The 17864-nt window shown below is 42.8% G+C and overlaps 1 protein-coding gene across 1 annotated transcript in view; it reads left to right on the top strand.

The window, feature by feature from the left end:
* The first annotated feature begins 5868 nt into the window (after positions 1 to 5868).
* Positions 5869 to 17864, top strand: part of LOC131131892 (neuroligin-2-like) — an 88626-nt gene continuing 76630 nt past the window's right edge. Inside the window, exon 1 of the mRNA XM_058076905.2 lies at positions 5869 to 6683. The gene's annotated coding sequence lies outside the window, so the exon portion shown is untranslated. The remainder of the gene's footprint in view (positions 6684 to 17864) is intronic.

Below are 17864 nucleotides of genomic sequence, written 5' to 3'. Positions count from 1 at the left end.
AAAGGAGTAGAAAGGTGACTATAGGGGTGCTAGTTCATGTATAGAGGTTCTAAAAATGCTAAAAAATCATCTTAAACCTGAAAATATTTCATTTATAAATCAAGAATCCTTTGTTGTGGGAATTCACTGATCACGATCAGGTCTGGAACCAATTAACCGTGATGAACGAGGGATGACGTATAGTCCCATTTCGAGGGTGGCCATCCAGCGAGCAAAGCATCCTTGAGGATGCTGTGTCCCGTGTCGTGTCGCCATGGTGACTCTTCCCACACAGGCACCGAGAGGGATGAATGAGCAGTTCGACAAAACGAGCGAGTGGCCTTGGCTGGCGATGATGAAGACTGTCCTCTCGTTTTGAACCGAGGAGATTGTTTCTCAATTACTGGAGCCATCTTCTTTGATGGGTTCATCTGATAGCGTCTCTGCCGCAGCGCCTCTAATTTATTTAACTCTCACTCTTGCAGACAGTTGCAAATCAGTTCATTTACTTGATCGATTTCTGGACTTCACACGCAACACAACACAAACGTGGCATTTTCCAATGGGGCCTGGCTAATAATAGCAAGCAGCTACAGCAAATAGGATTGATCATAAAGTACAGTGCCTGTATGCAACCAGATGCAAACTGGTTTATTTCATCATGAAGGCCTCACATTAGACGGAAGAAGTGGTTTTCTAGTGTGCAGCAATCCCAGTTCCCTATCAGTCTGCGGGGAGTTTGCATGTTCTTCCCGTGCGTGGGTGGGTGTTTTCCAGGTACTTTGGTTTCCTCCCACTTTCCGTCAGTGACAGGCTGATATATCCAAAGTGTGTGAAGGACTCTAACAAAAACTGCTCCAAAGATCTTGTGCAATAACTGTGCAATAAACCAGTGGCCTGGTTAATTTGTATTACCTTGATTTTATGCTCAATCTGCTCTTGTGTTTTGTAAACCTCTTGTAAACCTGGACTAAACCTAACCCATGTGGGACTAATAAAGCCTTGTCTTATCTCATTTTATCTTATTCCAAAAAACGTGCAGTTACTTGGCGACTCCAAATTGTCCATAGGTATGAATGTGAGTGTGAATGGTTGTTTGTCTATATGTGCCCTGTGATTGGCTGGCCACCAGTCCAGGGTGTACCCCACCTCTCGCCCGAACACAGCTGGGATAGGCTCCAGCACCCCCCGCGACCCTCGTGAGGATAAGTGGTAAAATGAATGAATGAACATTAGTGGATCCCTATACCTCATTAGGCACCACACTTTTACACTCCCATTATTCTTTGTTTACCTCACATTGCGCAGGACACGGGATCACAGCAGTGACATAACAGATGGCCGTAGCTAGCATAGCAAGCTAGCAAGCTAACTAGTTAGCCTCTCCGATCCAATCTCCAATTAAAATGTTCAAACAGAGTTGGGAGGAAGGGCAAAAGAGCCAAAAACTTACCACTTCCACACGAAATGAGAGGAGAATCTTTTTGTTCCACTAGATGTCAGATCTCAAATTAGGATTTGACCAAGTGTACCTGTTGATGTGTCCTAGTGAAATATGACATGACTACGAGCACATCACTACTATCAGGAGAACCAGAGTCTAGAGCGGGAGCACCTGCCTGCTTTGGCCCAGCAAGGTGCACTATATTCGGACACATGCTTGGAGCAGCTGGTGTGACGCCATGGAGGTCTGGCAAATGTCAAAACCTTTCAAATGTCTCTGGCGCTCAATGTTTTTTTCATTGGATACAATGACTCCCGAAATGTCTTCTCGGAAAATGAAGTGTTTGTTTACTAGTGAGCTCAGGGGACGTTACCACAGTCCGTTAAGTTCACTGGCAGGAGGAATAAAGGAGTGCATCATTTGCTCACCTGCACAGTACCGGTTATGTCGCCTCATTGGAGCATTAAAATCGGTCAAGGGAGCTATTTTTTATGTTATCAGATATATCTGAATGACGTCATAATTCCCTGATATCGGCCAGATAATTATCAGTACGATGAGTATCAAGCTCCTCAAGTAATAATGACTTTCATCCCTGGTTCTGTAATGCCACACTTGGTTATGTTGCGTTTTGGTATTTTATTGATGCTTTTGTATAATTGTGACATGATCGCGGTGGGAATTGGGTCGCTAAAGTCCCCAGGTATGACATCCGCCAGCCGCCCCAATTGTATCGGTGCTGGAATCCTCCACTGATGCAGTAGCAAGTGCGTGCAGCAGAGTGAGCTGTTTGCCTGCGACTGGTCAGAGGAAGCTATCATCTCATCATGAGTGCATCTTTGAACTGCTGGATCTTGAGGCTCGGCTTAGTCTCTCACGTGCCGCCATGCTGCATAAATTTTCTTTCACTTACAGCAGCGTCCTTGTCCCCCGTCCTGTGTTTATTCAGCGTCTCCTTGCTCTTCATAGACTGATTTGAGACAGCTTACATTTTCTATTCAGTGTCGGGAATGCATGATTTTTACCCAAGGCTGCCGCATCTATGATGTTAGAAATGTGATGTTCAGTGTGGGGCCGGGATCAAACCATTGCACCTCCGAGGAAGTTAAAATTCGAGACAACAGGAGGTTTGCTGCCACCGAATAACAGAGTTTGGTTTTGTCAGGTTTTGCAGTATTTATGTTGGAATGTTCTTCATTTTTTGTCACCCAGAAGAACATTTGGAAGGGCGGGTCCTCCAGTTCCTGGCAGATTAACATTCAGGGGAAATCAGCGAGTCTCGTCCAACCCCTGATGGATTCATCCATCATTTGATCGGTGGGTCTCAACACTTTGGCCTCCAGAGTATAATCATGACTAAAATTATTTTCATCTTGCATATTTAATATGCATCAAGCATCCTAATTCACCTTATCTGTACTCATATCAGGGAAAATACTGTCTGCAATGTCTGACTGGGACTCAGAATCTATTCTATCTTATCTTATCCAATGCCAGGGCACATAGTCTGTACCAGACCCTCGGCTGAACCCCATCAGCAGAAAAAGAGGCGGTAGCACCACCTGGTAGCTAACACCGAGTCAAACTGTCAAGTCAAATGTGACACCAAATTAAAGAAGAAAATTGGAACTATTGGCTCTGAGCGCGGGAATCTTTCATCCTGAGTTGTTCCCCGACTAAAAGGGTTACATCACCCCTCTTTTCTGGGTTTCAGCTCAAAGTGCCCAGGAGACCTCCGACTCTTCAGAAAAGGCAAAGCCAACACACGCTGCAACACCCTGCAAACACAACTCTTTTAGTTAGCTTTCATCCTCGATCTTGTCGCAGTGCGCCCCACCCCCACCCCCACCCCGCCGTGCACAAGAGCTCATGATTCCTCGTGGCTCCTTGGCGGGTACCAGATCCCCAGATAACAAGGTTTTGAACTGAGAGGGAGAATCCTATAAGGTGATCCAAGCTAATGATCTCCTTTGAAATGACTTCCTCTCTAACCAAACATGACAGTGCCCCCCCCAAGTCCGACAAGTTCTGGAAGTGGCGCTTATTGGTCGAAGGGTGTGGGTAGTGACAGCTGGTGACAACGATAAGAAAACCTCCGTAGACTATAGCATTTCATCAGCGTCCCATCCAACCTTCACGGTTTGGAAGGGCTACAAATGCTGTGAAGACCATGCAGTCTTAAGAGAGCCCTCCCCCCAAGGGCTGCCGATATCCCAGAGCGCAGTCGTTACATTGGGAAGGACCTCAAGGGGTCTCCTAAAGCTTTCATTGAAAGATTGAAAGTAAATGGCCGGTTACGGCAGTCATGTACAGTGGGGGTCTATTCACGTGGTCTCCGGATGTCCGCATTCCAGTCCCGTCAGGCTCGCATTCTCGCGATCAGGCGGTTGATGCTACAGTTACGTTGGCAGGTTTTTATCCACAACAAATTTTGAAGCTACCTCAAGCTTTGATCGCAACCGGATGGACGACGTTTTGGCTGTGCCATTTGTGTTGACCTAAATCATCCAAAACACAAACGAGTGGAGGACTTGTTTGCACTGGTACGGATAAAGCTGGCTGGAAACACTGCATAGCGAAAACAGAAGGAATTATGACCTTTCCCGTAGTTAGGACTTTATTTGCATCAGATTTTGACGTCATTATCATAACATTATAGAACTTTACAATGTTGGGACATCTACAAATATGATATTTAGACTAAAATGATGATATTTTCCCTCACAATATCAATCACTCTACTCCAGGGTGTACTCCGCCTATCACCCAAAGACAGCTGGGATAGGCTCCAGCATGCCCATGACCCCTGTGAGTATAAGCGGTAGAAACTGGATGGAGGAATATGGTAATGGTAATGGTTTAATTTCATTTGAACATGCATCAGATTACAATTGAGTGCATCCCATAATCAGTTCACAGTTCCACATGTCCAAAAGGAGTAGGAAGAAGCAAAGCTTATTAAATCCTACCCCTCCATCTGGTACTTTTACAATCAGTAACTGTTACATTTGTTCGCTTCCTGCTTTCCTAATATAGTTTAAGTTTTTTAATTTACGTTATAATTTTTTTTTTCATGTACCGAAGTAGGAGGTGATATGAGCATCCAATGCCATAATGGGTACCATAGTAAGTGTCAATATAGTGATATATATAGCACATCATGACTGGTTCAAGACTCTTCATCCTTGTATTTAGCAAACATCAACTGCTTGTATTGTTTCTTGAATTGGCTCATCCTTGTGCATTGTTTGAGGTCCTTACTCAATCCATTCCATAGTTTGATTCCACATACTGAAATGCTATGGCTAGCATAACGTAGTCCTAGCATAGAAGTGTTTCAAATGTACTTCTTCCCTGAGATCATATTTCTCCTCTCTTGTAGAGAAGTATTGGATGACATTTTTAGCTAATTGCTTATGCATTTTTTTGGCTGTTTGAAGATGAACTATATCAGCAAGTTGAAGTATTTGTGATTTTAGAAATAAGGACTTAGTATGTTCTCTGCAGGCTGCATTATGAATTATCCTTACTGACCTTTTTTGCAGTACATTTAGTGAGTGAAGATTTTATAGTTACTTTTATAGAATATCACCTTATTCTTGCCAAAATACAATTTTTTTCCATTTCTGCTGTTTTGTTTTAATTTTACACCGACTTTAACCTTCTTTTTGGAAATGTTTCTCTTGTGATTGTGACTTTATTCCTAGAATATATTATATGATATTATATGATATTATATGATATTATATGACATTATATTATATTATATTATATTATATTATATTATATTATATTATATTATATTATATTATATTATATTATATTATATTATATTATATTATATTATATTATATTATATTATATTATAATTTTTAATTATATATATTATTATAGTATATATATATATATTTATTATATATTTATATAATATATATTTTTATATATTTAGTCTCTGAACATTACAACTTATATAACTTTCCAACATTATGTTTTGTTTACTTTGATTCTCATGATATTCAGACTTGACAGAATACTAAAATATGAATTTAATTTCTCGTATCACGTCATTGTTCTCCTTTCTTCTTAGATTGCAACTTTTTTCACTTAATATTTTGACTTTATTCTTGAAAAAATGCTTCTGATGTTTTCTGTTTTTTATTTCTATTTGTTTATTTATCAAATATGCCGGGAGCCAATAAACACACAAACGGCCCCCGGGAGCCGGGGACACCCCCCCTCCCGGTCTAAGAAGACGCCAGCCTCACGTCGTGCTCTTTGATTGCTCGTTATTATTCCGTCAGAGTGGAGGGAAACAAATGGAGCCTGAGTGCTCGTCTCTCTTTTAAATCTCCAGGCAACCTATAGAGTGCAGCCCCCCCAGCCTGTTTGAGATGATGACTTTGGTTTTCCTCATGATGACGTCAGCAGAGTGTCACTGAGTTATGCGTCGGACCTCCTCGTCATGACAACGAGCTTGAAATATTGAAGCAGTGTCCTATGAGAGGGAGCGAGCGAGAGAGAGAAAACAGCAGCAGGGATTGAAGGCTCCCTCGGCGCAGCGCAACAATCAGTGCGTCCTTATAGGTGCATTAATTCTAGCATTATAAAGCCATGAGCATCCCTGCCTTGTTTGTCGGGCTGCTGTGCTTTAGCGAGTAGGAGAGAGGGAGAGAGAGAAAGAGAGAGAGAGCGAGGGAGAGGGGGGAGAGAAAGAACGAGCGCGAGTCCTCCACGCAAGCGCGTAAAAAAAGGAGATTTTTTTGGTGGGGTGTCTGTTTCACATACGAAGCCAAACTGATGTGACTTTTTTGAAGGCCCTGTCGGTCCGGGGCACGGAGGAGATATTCCGGATCATGATCGGCATTGACAAACGGGCCACAGAGGACAGACAGAAGCTTGCCTTGGCTGCAAACAGCGCGCAATTTTGACGCTATCGCACTGCGTGTCCGTTCGGATCCCCCCTCCTCCCCATCCTCTCGGCTGAATATTATTATTGTTATTATTTAAAAAGTGTCACGTCGGTAAACAGAGCGGCGTGTTGTGGGGGATGAGAGGAGGAAGAGGTGGAGGAGAGGAAGAAGGCGCTTCTGTGCATTTTCTCTGGGGTGGAGGTGGCGGAGGGGGGAAGCGAGCCGGACGGAACCCGGGAAGGTGAGCCTCCTGAGAAATAATCACCTCCATGCAAAGAAATGGCCTAGTTCCCAACAGCCGAGGATACCACGGAGGACTTTTCCACGGCTCGGAGCTCCGTGTTTGGAAGGTAAGCCATATGTTGCTCCGGCACCTCCTGCTTTTGCAGACGATCTTGCATGTTCATGTGTGCGCAATCCGCACCGCTCTGCTGGTGACTTTGCACATTGCGCACGCTGTCCATCTTGACGCACTGTCACTATTGGGGGGTTGGGGGTGCTGACGGGTATCGAACGCCGATCACTGTGTCGCCACATAGCGCATACATAGCACCTCCCCAGGGAGCCTCAGCTCGGCCTTGCCTGTTGATAAAGTGTCCCGTCTTCACAGCAACTCGGCCAATCAGGTGATGGTGCCGTCCGTGCTGCGTTCCACTTCCCGGGCAGGCGGAATGCTTCTTTTGGTGAAACGGAAGGCACGACTCGATCACGTCAATCACAGCCTGTCAGAGACATCACTCGGCGATGATGTCTTCTTCCTGCATGTGAAAAACATCACACTCATCTGGACACACAAAGCCAGTGTCCTACAAGACGCAGACAGGGAATTAAATGCACACACGCTGATGATCCGGGAGGGGGGGGGGGGTCCATTAATATTCAGTGCTTGGTTCATGCTAGACAACAAGACCTCTGTTCGGACAGGTCATGGATGAAAAAAGGTATATTTGAAGTGTTAGCTGGGCGAACACATAGAAAGCCTGTGTGGTGCTTGTGTATCGTTACCAACCGCGCTTTTGAATCAAGCATCTTCAGTCCCGGGGGTGTTCAAGCCAATAAAGCTAATATTGTGGTGAGCGGAGTAATTGTCCTTTCGGATAATGAAATAGAAATAGACTGCAGGACATCACGGATGACGCGTGCCGCTAAATAACGTTTGTTTAGGCGGGAAGTGTGCGGCGTGTGCTCCCACATAACCTCCCTTGTATTATTGATTGACTAACCGCGATTATTTACACAGACGAGAAAACAGATGTCAGAGTTTATTCCCGTTCCCACGCCGACGTAAGGTACATTCCAAAGTACAAAACACACCACTTCAGCAACTTGACAAGCACTTGAAATTTTCATCAGCATCTTCCCTCGTGCTGACTCCTTGGTCTATGGACTGAAGTAGGCCATGAATTTTAAAAACAAGGCACAGATCATAGATTTAGTCGTAGATGAAATGGGCCCTTTATCTGCTCTCTGATGCTGCATTACTGTGTGGTTTAATGGAAATTTTCAATTTTAGGACCAATGAGCCTTGTTACGAGACAAAAATGTGCCGGTATAAAAATATACTGTGCTAGCTCCTTGCCCAGCAGGCTATTATGTGCCGAATGCCCATAAAGCGCTTGCTTTAGTTGAGTCCTTTATCTGTGTAACGGTGGCCGCAAGAACTCAAACATACGATGTCCATGTGGAAATATACCCTGACATGCCAGGTAGGCGTGGCTTGGTCACCGGTGGCAAGGTGTACCTCGGTATGAAAACGTCCCAGTTTGGAAACCACTATAAGGAAATACTTCCTGGTAGTCGGAACTGGGCTTTGAGGCGTGTGCCGTGTTGGCAGAAGTCGGGCATTGATAGCGTTGACATTAGCCCGCCTCGTAAGCATTCAGTGTTGCATTTTCAATGTTGCATTTGGAGTCAACGAAATACAACTTCACATCCAAACATAAACAAACATGGCTGACATCCACAATGGCTTTGATTTTACCGCACATTCATTTCCATGATTTGTGTTCATGTTTGTGTGGCTCATTGGGTTCTTGGTAGGCATGGGCTGGTTACCGGTTGCTGGTTGCTGGTTAGCTTAAGCAGCACAGAAGTCAAAATAGCAGTTGATGAAATTCAACTTGGCAGTCAAACATAAAAAAAAAATGTTTTGGAGGAGAAAAGAAGTAAGAAACATTTGGAGATGAACTTGCAGAACATGGACTGAAGCCTTAAGACACAGAGATGAAGGCTGTTTGCCATATAACACATATAAAGCGTTGCAGCCTTGACTATAGTGGAATCGACATCTAAAAGACATTACATACTTTAACATAGCGGCCGTTGTTCTTGTCTTGGTTTCCCTGTGTACTGCATCCCGTTTCAGAAGGTGTTTATTCTGTATTTTCAAGCTAAAGGCTTTTTGTACAGATGTTCCTTCGAAGTAGTCATCAGTGAAATGATCACTGCAAAGGGCAGAAGTCGAGGTGGGCGTCCATCTTGCCTCTGGTTCTCTGCAATTGCTCCATTCATTCTTGTCTTAAATGTTCTTCTTTGGAAAAGAAAACAAACATAGAGCAGGGATACTGTGAACATCCGTCAGATGAACGTCCAGAGATGAGGCTGAACTGTGAGCTTTGGCCATCATCAACTATAAATGTAATCTTTGCTTTTAAAAAATCAAGCAATGTATAAGATAATTACAAATATGAGACCATTAAGTTTGCATATCGTGTCTTCACCACTTGCTTTTGAGCTATGAAAAAAAAGAAATATTTGCATTAGCATATTGTTGTTCAATGCTATAAGCAGTTAAACAGTATATGGTGATCTCTATGAGATGGAGTAGTAGTAGTTCGCTATGGGCTGTTTGTCACCGCAATTCAAACATTGAGACGTCCGTGTAAGAGGTCCTGTAAGAGATCCTTCAGGACTCTACAGGTTGCTGTGACTGGATAAGTGACATAAAAGCGGATATTTGCTTGTTTGGAGTCAACTCTAGTTTGTCAATCATCACATGTTTGTGTCATACAGCTTTGCTAAAACGGCATTTCAACGGTGAGTCATGGAACGCCACACAATTCTTCTCTATTAAGCAAAAGCGGCATGTTTTTATTTTGGAGGCCAGCAATAGGGCTCTTGTTGATGCTTCTGGGTTGTCTTCGTCATGGCTGTCGGAAATGTCACATCTCCGGGAGTTGCAGGCTGGTCACTCAATGACAAGACTCAGGGATTTCAAAGACTGAGAAAGATTCCTCATATGACTTGTGGGACTCCCATGTATGTACCCTCAGGATTGGATCGAGAACCTTCCCGTGTGGCTGAGGGGAAGACTGATTTGATCCCCAGCAGTTTTTGTTTGGAAGTTGATGCTCCCAAAGACTGGAACAGTCCAGAATTTATGGTTGATTTATTTGAACAGAGGGAGACAGACTATGGTAGTGGTAATGGTTTAATTTCATTTGAACATGCACCAGATTACAATTGAATGCATCCCATAATCAGTTCACAGTTCCACATGTCCAAAAGGAGTAGGAAGAAGCAAAGCTTATTAAATCCTACCCCTCCATCTGGTACTTTTACAATCAGTAACTGTTACATTTGTTCACTTCCTGCTTTCCATAATACAGTGTAAGTTTTTTTTTTTTTTTTTAATTACCTTGAACCGAAGTATGAGGTGATATCATCAACATCTGGTAAAAATACATTTTTGTTCATCCCAGTTTGGGATCCACAGGCAGGGACCAAACGTAACCATTTTTTAGGCTACGTTCATGTTTGTGCCCATGTGTTAACGATATTTGATTCCCATGTTTTCAAATGCAAGCCAGGTCTTTTTCGTATGTGGTCATGAATCCAGTGCCACTCGGCTCGTAATTTCCCACGTCCACATCATGAAACTCCCTGGTTACTGTTTTGAAAAGCACAATAATGATCCGTCATGGCGTTCCTGCGAACTGGGCTTCGTTATGTAGAAACCGCGGGTGTTTCCTGTGCATCGCTAGCATTGAGCAGCGCCCGTACGACCGCGCTGTTGTCGCCTTTGTCGGTCGACATACTGCTCACGTGGAGGGTCACCAAATACGGAGATGTGATTGAGAAGGAGACAGGAGTGGAGGATAAGTGGGCTAGCGTTTTCTCTCAGTTGCTAACAGTCCCGTGACCTGACCCGACCAAGGAAAGAATGAGGTATTTATTTACTTAATATTTCAAGTTATATAAGGTGAAAAGGTTTATGTTTCGTAAGTGTCCAGGAGTGAGGCGGACATTGCTTCAGGTCAGATGTCTGAAGGGGTTTCGCCGCCGTAAAAAGTTAGCAGTGTTTGTCGACTGACATTCATCATCTAGTTTTGGTAATGCATCAAGGATCAGGCATCATAACCTGCCGTGTGAACGTAGCCTCAGAATAGTTTCAGATGTTGTGTCTCCATCCCATGTGACCACTGGAGTCTGTCAGCCATCGATGCTCCAGGATCTTTTTATCAGCACGCCTCGCTTGTAAGCTGAATTAATGGTGCAGCCTCTGTCATGGGGATTTTGGACGTTTCAATTTCTGTGTGAAGATGTTAAGTCAGAGAAAATAGAGGTTAGAATGACCCAGCTCTCAGTCGAGTCACAACCAAAGAGGAGAAAAGCAGCAGAGTAGCTTGACCTGACCCATTATCTGTGAGCACAGCGAAGGTGGAGAAGCACCAGTGCAAACGCCATGGTGACCATCTTGTGTAACCTGTTTTGAACAATATCGCATAACAAGCGTCTCTGAGATAAGCAAGAGTAAGTGATGCCCGGGATGCCCTGTCACTGTACGTCGCTGGCAGAGGGAGATGAACAAAAATACAATTATTGTTTGAGCAGTTGAGCTGGATGATTTAACCCTCCAGACACACTAATCACTGAGGTAGTCCTCATGAGGCTCACCTGTGATCCGCCCAGTCAAGCTCACAAGGCTGTTTGAATGACTCGAGAAAGATAATACACGCTCACCTGTTGTTGATGCTGATTTTGTCTTTTAACAGCTACTCTTTCGCTCTGGTACATTTCTCTAATCCAGTGATTTTCAACAACTGTGCCGCAGCACACAAGAGTGTCGTGAGAAATCGTCAGGTGTGCCGTGAGAAATTATTCAATACCACTTTTTTTAATTAACATGTATTAATCATTTTCTGCAAATATTATGTCTTTGTCGCGTGTCATTGGTTTAAAGACTGGCAGAGCAATGTAATATTCGTCCGTGTGGCAACACTAGCTGATTGCCTCGTTCCTCTAATAGACTTAGTGATGCACGTGAGAGGTAGTGGTGACATGTTGTAACATTGTTGGTTAAATTAGTATGCGGATCGAAAGGATCTGATGTGGCGAGTCCGTAATCAGGAAAAAATGAAAAAAGCAAATAATGTTGGTTATTGGTGTGCCGCAAAATCTTTCCAACGTAAAAAAGGTGCCGTGGCTCAAAAAAGGTTGAAAAACACTGCTCTAATCAGCCAAGTGCTTTGGGTGGACAAAACTGTGGCCCACGGGCCACATCCGGTCTGCCAAGCGCCTTAATTCGGCCCTTTCCTTTTTTAAATCTTTAACACCACAGCAATAACCAGCAACATGACTTGACGTGCTTTCACGGCACACATGAGTCACACCCATCTATCCTGCCACAAGGCATGCTGGGTAGCTGTGGTATTCTTTCTCCCAAAAATGTTTGTCGCATTTTTGCTTGATTGGAGAATATGTTGAGAAGGCGGCGGGAAAGTAAACAAAGAGGAATGTTGACATGCTCTTGATGTCCAATGTTTTATCATACATCGTTATTGCTGTTACTACCCAGCATGCCTTGTGGGCACTTGTAAACAACAGTGTAAGTTTAGCGCTTAGTTGGTGTAGTAGTAGTTATGTGATGCAGTAACTTACCGTGGATTTGTTTGTTTTTGTTTTGTTGCACCGTGAATAATTGTTGTTCTGTTTGATGACCACCGATATAACGGCCTTTCTGCCAATTTTTTTTAACCCTGTGTGGCCCCACCCCTACTCAAAACAAATGGTAAAAAAGCTTGCTCCAAATCCTTAGTTCTTCTCTCAAAAGGACACAAGTCCTTGTGTCACTGAAAATTGCTTAGCCGTGTTGTCAACACAGCAGAGCCTCAGTTAGCGTCATTAATCCATTCCTTTAACCAAAAGGTACTCTAACCAAAAAAGTGTCAATTAAGCATGCAGTGATTTCCTTAATTTTGGTAATTATTTGATAGGATTTGAATTGCATACGGGTTATGATAGACGTCACATCAATTCTCAGTTCCACATGTTCAAAGGGAGAAAGAAGAAGCAACGCATATTTTAGGACAAGGGTGTATTGTGATTAAAAGAGATCAGAATGCTAGTGCATGCCAAACTGGGTTAAAACTGGAGAATGTTTGCAAACCAAGGCAACTGTGTGGCCTACATTTGACCTGAACTGAAAAAGGGGCGGACGCTAACCAAGGTTCCACTGTATCAGCCCATCATGTCGGTCTGACATCCCTAATTCTCTGTCATTGAAGACCATTGCACCAGGAGGTAGCGTATACAATTGAATATCAATTAATCAATGATTTGTTCAACTTTGCTGTAAGATTTGTCATGCCGTCACAGCGTATCTCCATTTGACTGACACATGCAGTATGTCTGGGTGCTCTTTTGTTGACTCTGGAGTAAAGACTGCAAATGAATCCTGGCTCCCCGGTTGTGCAGATTTTGTCGGCGAGTAGAGGAGGAGTGTAACGCTCGAGCACATTTACACTCGCGACCTGAAAAGTGCGTTAACTGCACAATAATTGAAGCGGAACACAGGGTCCCATATCTTGTTAAAAATAAAGAAATATCCCTCCCAGAGACAAGCAGACACTTTTACAATATTACCTCTGATCTGCTTAGCAAAATCAATTTCTTCTAATTAGGGGTGAAATGCGTTATAGATGATTATATTAGAGCGGCAGCCTGGGATTTGCTGAGTGTAATTCAGGGGGGCTTGAATGATTGGTATGTCAGCTATAGCGATGGCAACTTAACAAACACACTTAGTGCACCTGTTAAGAGGGCATCATAAGAGCTTACATACAGTGCCCAACGTCAGAATCACCTTTTTTTATCCTGCAAAGAAGTCATTTTTCTGCAGTTACACCGGCGACAAGCGAGAGTAGCTTTGCACAATGTCGTATTTCAGTCCAACGCCTACAACAAATGAGATGGCCCGATGCTCTACATTTTATGGGCCGCAGGAATCTGAGCGGCATGGGAAATTCTGCGCATGTAGTGTATATGCGGCCCATAACGGGAGCAGTGACATAAATAATGAAAGCTGCCTGGCAGATCGTCCAGACTGCTTTAATTACATTGCTTTAGTGGGACTTGTATAGCTTTAAGGAAGCCAACCAACAGAAGATGGACAGCAGAAGTACCTGCTCCTGTCTGACTGGTCCCAATCAATCTTCTTCAAACTTTCACAGCTTCTTTCTCTTTGTTCAAGCGAAAATAACTCACTCTTCACAGGGTATTTTTACTCTAATGCTATTATTGGGCAATTTTATGTCGTCACAACGTAGTATTTGTTCCTTTTATTGGCACGTTATGGCAGCGCCCTTCTGAGTTTGTAGTTTCCCAGACCAAAGATGATATTAACTATACCTTTCACTGATATAGTCAAATATATAGTCAAACTGTAGTTTCCTTACCCCCCCCTCCCCCACCTTTTGTGTGATTCGGTGGTCATCAAAACATTTCTGCAACATTTTGCCTCGATTTTTATACAATATTTGTTTTCTCTGTACGGTATCTTTTCGCAAAACACCATTTGCACTGCTGAATAACTGTCCTGTCGTTCTTTACTGCGAAAGAACCTGTCAGAAAGCCAATGAAAATTGAGAGTGCCAGCAATTTGAACAGCTGAAATCGGAGGATATTTTGAAGATTTTTTTTTGAATACTAAAATAGTTGCGAGGAAAATGTATGCAACACTAGGCAAAACTTTGGTGTAAGTTTTCAGTGTTATCCGGAAAGCATGCTAAGCAGGGCGTATGCTAAAAGAGGTTTCATGCCATATTGTGCAATAACCAGAAAATGTATGCAAACTAAGGCAAAACATTGCAGTAACCTAAAAACATGCTAAACAGGGTGTATGCTAACCGAGGTTTCATGACATATTTTACAATAACTGGAAAATGTACGCAAAACTTTGCAAATTACAAATTTTTGTTGTTAACCGAACAACACCCTAACCAGGGCGCACACTAACCGAGGTTTCATTCCATATTGTACAATAACCGGAAAATGTACGCAAAACTTTGTTTCAAATTTTTGTTGTTAACTGAAAAACACCCTTTGTGTGCTCACCGGACCAAAAAATGTATGCAAACCGAGGCAAAACCTTGGTGTAAATTTTTGTCACTAACTCAAAAAACACGATGCCCAGTGTGTATGCTAACTAAGGTTCCACGACACATTGTATGCTAAATGGACCAAAAAATATATGCAAACTGAGGCAAAAACTTTGGTGTAAATTTTTGTTGTTAATCGAAAAAACACGCTATCCAGGGCCTACGCTAACCAGAAAATTTACCTAAACCAAGGCAAAACTTTGATGTAAATTTTCATCATTAACTGAAAACATGCTAACGTATTGCATATGCCAATGGAGGTTCCACTGTACTTACACTCAGACAACCCAGGTGGGTATACTGTGTTTGTTAGGCATCCATGGTTATATGTTATGATGTAACTTCCACCATTACTGTTCTCTATTTTGCCCAAGTCAAAATGCCAAAGGTTTAATGTGAGGTCAGGTTATTATCCTATTTTTGTCAGCCTTTTGACTAATTAGGAATTTCAACTGCTTATCCTCATTGATTGCTGTCGGGGGCCATGTTTCTAACAGCATCACTGCCTTGATCAGCACATTGAGCTTCTTTTTGTGGAATTATTGATGTACTGTACGTCTTGTCACTACTTAGCCTGACTTAGACTTGCCTGTCCCTTTTGGAAAGCAGTGACACCAAAACCCACATTACTTCGGCCATCTTTTATTCAACTGCCCTCACATCGGTCCCCGAGTGTGTCCCAGGAAGGCTCTTGCCACTTTTGGGGATACAAATCATCTGAGAGGAATACATCACACACAACAAGTCTTAGTGCTCTATTTCAACTAACTCCCTCATCATCAATGCAGCCAGCGCACCCCATCTGTCAAGGTAGGCTCTCGGCTCAACATGACAGGCCTCTTAAGGCAACATTTAAATTTCAGCAGCTGCTTGTTTTTTTTTCTGTGGCTGTTGGAATGCTGTTTGCACAGTAAACCGCATCTGCAGGGATTATCGTGGTCGGTCAACAGGAGCCAGGAATGACACAATAAAGCGGGCTCTTGCCGTCGGGTCGGGCTGCAACTTTTGGGAAGTAAACGTGTTTGCAGTCAGTCCCCCTAAAAAGACGAGTGCTTGAGTAAGTAGACAATGGAGATCCTCGCTAATGTGGGGTTACGCTCCGAGACCACACAGCCCAGACCATGAAGGTCCAAACTTTTTCCCAGTGAGTACCACATAGTAAAAAAATGAAAGGATGCAACTTTTTACTTAATTAGAACATTAATTTACTTTTTTTTTAGGTTTCTTGTTAAATTATAGTTTGACAACATGCTATAGACAGCCCTGGCCTAGGTACAGTACCCCAGCTTGCTACCCCCGCCCTCCAAAACTTTGTGCTAATTTGATGTATAAGTTCTCCTCCAATTTTGGGTCAACATTTGCAATATCACAGGATTATAAATTAGACATGCACCATAACTGTTTTTCAAACAAATAGCGATTGGATTGGAATGGGACTGGGACGTAATAATTGGGTTTACATTATTTTTCATGGGAACATTTGCTTTGGTTAGAGTCCGTTTTGGTTTTGGAGTCGGACCTTTTGGAAGGGATTGATGACCCTGACCAAGGCACCACTGTAGTATAGAATAGACCCTGTTTTATTAGATAATTTCATTCCAAATGGATCAATCATACATCAGCATTGATGTTGAGCATTGTAGGATGAACAACGGCACAGAGACCACATGAGCTGAATTTGTCTTTAACGTCATAGTTAAGGTTCAAAAAGCATCACGGCCTTGGTTACATCACTCATGATTACGCTTCAATCATAACATTGTAAAAGTAAAAATACTGCTTTCAGAGATGAATGAGTGTACTCCTTGAGCATCATCATGTCAGGGGATGTGCTCATTTGCATTTGCAGGCTTACTAAATCCAAGACAAACACATTGTGTGTGCTGTGGTTTCTTCCCAATTAAAGCTGCTGTTTTATTTGCCTACGCCAACAGCGGTGGAATGTTTGGTTTGCTTGCACAATGCTATTGGTATTAGCGCTGAAGAGCGCATATTTAAACGTGAGGCCGATCTCCGTGGGATAACGTTGTGTTGGATTGCATTTCATTCTTTTTTGCAATTTGACAATTTTTGTCGGCAGTTTGAAATGTGAGCCTCTGCCAGGAAAGTTAACCGCTAATGTGCAGAGGTACTGTCATCGGTTTCTGTTATGACATCATGAAATATGCTGACCGTGAAGTATATCAACATTATTTTGGATTGCAGTCGCTTCATATCGCTCATATTGTGGAAGAAAGGGAAAATGCAGATCATAAAAAGGCAAATGTCAACTCAGGCACGGAAATGCTTTTGCTAAATGTGTTTTTTTAAATCAGTATGATTAAATAATACATCAATTTTTTATCCCAAAGGGGTGACTGATTTTCTTTTTGGTTTTTTTTGGAAGGCAGAATATTTGGACTAATAATAGCTTTCCAAAAACATACACATAACATACTTCTTTCCTCAAAGCAGGCCTTTGTCACAAATATCCCCCCAAATAGCTGTCCACAGCTATGCCTGTCAATAACTAGTAGCTCATAACCCAAATTTCAACTTTCAGTTCAAAACAAAATATCAGTCGGGAGATGCTCGTGTATCAAAAATACCCGTTAGTTGGAACACTCGTATGCCAAGGTAACACTGTCTAAATGACAATAAAAATAACCTCCCCGGCCACTTGGTCCACCTCCTCCCAGGCCAGTTGAGAGACATGGTCTGTCCAACGTGTCCTGGGTCTTTCCAGAGGACCTACTGCTCGGTCATACCCTGAACACTTTCTTACGGAGAGATCTTTTTTTCTGAAATTAATTTCAGTATAAATTTTGGTTGTTGATGGTCACTAACCTGAGCCGTCTCGGCCAATCCCCCACTCCCTCACAGTCACAAAGATGCGTTAATGTACCAAAACATGGTACGTTTTCGGTACCTAAAGGATTGTACTCATAGAATTCGGTACCACATTTGGTACCCATCCCAGGTTATCAAGGTGCTAACTTTGATAGCTGCTTTGCAAAATACCAACGTGGCAAAGTTGGATCCTTTCATTTTTCACACGGCCCTCAGAGGACAAGGCTTGGACACCCCAGCTTTAACTGGTAATTGTGTTCTCTGAACCACAACTCCTGCCTACGTTGGATGGAGCTCAATGCCACCTACCTAATAGGGCGCCCA

The sequence above is a fragment of the Doryrhamphus excisus genome, linkage group LG1 (assembly GCF_037039965.1).
Source record: "Doryrhamphus excisus strain RoL-2023G ecotype Guam linkage group LG1, RoL_Dexc_Guam_v1.1, whole genome shotgun sequence".
Taxonomy (NCBI): Eukaryota; Metazoa; Chordata; class Actinopteri; order Syngnathiformes; family Syngnathidae; genus Doryrhamphus; species Doryrhamphus excisus.
The sequence above is the reverse complement of the archived record's forward strand: the minus strand, read 5'-3'. Positions and strand labels throughout refer to the sequence as shown.